This window comes from Salvelinus alpinus, chromosome 16 (assembly GCF_045679555.1).
Source record: "Salvelinus alpinus chromosome 16, SLU_Salpinus.1, whole genome shotgun sequence".
Lineage (NCBI taxonomy): Eukaryota > Metazoa > Chordata > Actinopteri > Salmoniformes > Salmonidae > Salvelinus > Salvelinus alpinus.
Genome location: NC_092101.1, coordinates 9,238,745 through 9,241,459, shown reverse-complemented (window position 1 = coordinate 9,241,459; position 2,715 = coordinate 9,238,745).

Below are 2,715 nucleotides of genomic sequence, written 5' to 3'. Positions count from 1 at the left end.
AGTTTTTTTTTACATTGGCTTGTTGTACCATATTATTTTATTTGGTAGACACTCTGTAATAAGTCCCATAGCAACAGTAACCAGTGAACCGGTGAGTGAGTCACTGCCAGCTGACAGGGATGTGACGTGCTGCTGGGACGATGGATTACGCAGAGTGTGTGTATGTGCATGTGTATATGTGTGTGTGTATCAGCTGAAGTGCTGGGGTACTTTTAGTCATGCTTTTGATCTTGCCCAGGGGGGGACAGCACAGACACGTAGGACCAATCTGAAAGAGTAGTGACAAGATAAACAGGATGTTCACTGAAACACCCATGTTTTCTGCTCAAACCATGCTCAACATTAGCCTGATCCCAGATCTGTCTGTGCTATCACAAGGAGTTGTCAAGAGAGCAGAAACAGACTGGCGACCAAGCTAGCTCAACATCTATTCCTTTGAAGAAAATTACATATTTACTTCTGTTGTATCAGTACTCTTGGTAATGTGTTATCTTAGACTTAAACATGAATAATGTTAATAGGCAACATCCTCTCCTTTACAACAGATATGTAAACTGCGTTTATTTTCAGCAAACTTAACATGTGTAAATATTTGTATGAACATAACAAGATTCAACAACTGAGACATTAACTGAACAAGTTCCACAGACAAGTGACTAACAGAAATGGAATAATGTGTCCCTGAACAAAGGGTGGGTCAAAATCAAAAGTAACAGTCAGTATCTGGTGTGGCCACCAGCTGCATTAAGTACTGCAGTGCATCTCCTCCTCATGGACTGCACCAGATTTGCCAGTTCTTGCTGTGAGATGTTACCCCACTTTTCCACCAAGGCACCTGCAAGTTCCTGGACATTTCTGGGGGGAATGGCCCTGAACCTCACCTTCCGATCCAACAGGTCCCAGATGCGCTCAATGGGATTGAGATCCGGGCTCTTCGCTGGCCATGGCAGAACACTGACATTCCTGTCCTGCAGGAAATCACGCACAGAATGAGCAGTATGGCTGGTGGCATTGTCATGTTGGAGGGTCATGTCAGGATGAGCCTGCAGGAAGGGTACCACATGAGGCAGGAGGAAGTCTTCCCTGTAACGCACAGCATTGAGATTGCCTCCAATGACAACAAGTTCAGTCCGATGATGCTGTGACACACCACCCCAGACCATGACGGACCCTCCACTTCCAAATTAATCCCGCTCCAGACTACAGTCGTCGGTGTAACGCTCATTCCTTCGACGATAAACGCGAATCCGACCATCACCCCTGATGAGACAAAACCGCGACTCATCAGTGAAGAGCACTTTTTGCCAGTCCTGTCATGCCTCCTTGCAGCATGCCTAAGGCACGTTCACACAGATGAGCAGGGACCCTGTGCATCTTTCTTTTAAAAAGGCCTCTTTAGTGTCTTAAGTTTTCATAACTGTGACCTTAATTGCCTACCGTCTGTAAGCTGTTAGTGTCTTAACGACCGTTCCACAGGTGCATGTTCATTAATTGTTTATGGTTCATTGAACAAGCATGGGAAACAGTGTTAAAACCCTTTACAATGAAGATCTGTGAAGTTATTTGGATATTAACGAATTATCTTTGAAGACAGGGTCCTGAAAAAGGGACGTTTCTTGTTTTGTTGAGTTTAGCATTAGATATACATTATATACACTCCATGACCAAAAATATGTGCTCACCTGTTCCTGTGTAGCTCAGTTGGTAGAGCATGCTGCTTGCAATGCCAGGGTTGTGGGTTCGATTCCCACAGGGGACCAGAATGATTTTTTATTTTTTTTAAATGTAGGCACTCACTACTTACTGTAAGTTCCTCTGGATAAGAGTGTCTGCTAAAAAATAAATGCTCATCAAATGTCTGATTCCAAAATCATGGGCATTAATTTGGACTTGGTCCAAATCCCAAAGGTGTTTGGTGGGGTTAAGGTCAGGGCTCTGTGCAGGCCAGTCAAGTTCTTCCACACTGATCTCAACAAACCATTTCTGTATGGACCTCGCTTTGTGCACGAGGGCATTGTCATGCTGAAACAGGAAAGGGCCTTCCCCAAACTGTTGAAACAAAAGATGGAAGCACAGAATAGTTTAGAATGTCGCTGTAGCGTGAAGATTTCCCTTTACTGGAATGAAGGGGCCTAGCCCTTAACATGAAAAACAGCTCCAGACCATTATTCCTCCTCCACCAAACTTTACAGTTGGCATGCATTCGGGCAGTGAGCGATTTCCTGGCATCCGCCAAACCCAGATTCGTCCATCAGACTGCCAGATGGTGAAGTGTGATTCATAACTTTCCACTGCTCCAGAGTCCAATGGCGGTGAGCTTTACACCACTCCAGCTAACATTTGGCATTGCGCATTGTGATCTTAGGCTTGTGTGCGGCTGCTCGGCCATGGAAACCCATTTCATGAATCTCCCGACGAACAGTTCTTGTGCTTACGTTGCTTCCAGTGGCAGTTTGGAACTCGGTATTGAGTGTTGCAAAAGAGGACAGTCAATTTTTACATGCTTCAGCTCTCGGCAGTCCCGCTCTGTAAGCTTGTGTGGCCTACCACTTCTCAGTTGAGCCGTTGTTGCTCCTAGACATTTCTACTTCACAATAACAGTGACGGGGCAGCTCTAGCAGGGGAAAATTTTGACGAACTGACTTGATGAAAAGGTGGCATCCTATGATGGTGCCACATTGAATGTCACTGAACTCTTTTGTAAGGCCATTCTAC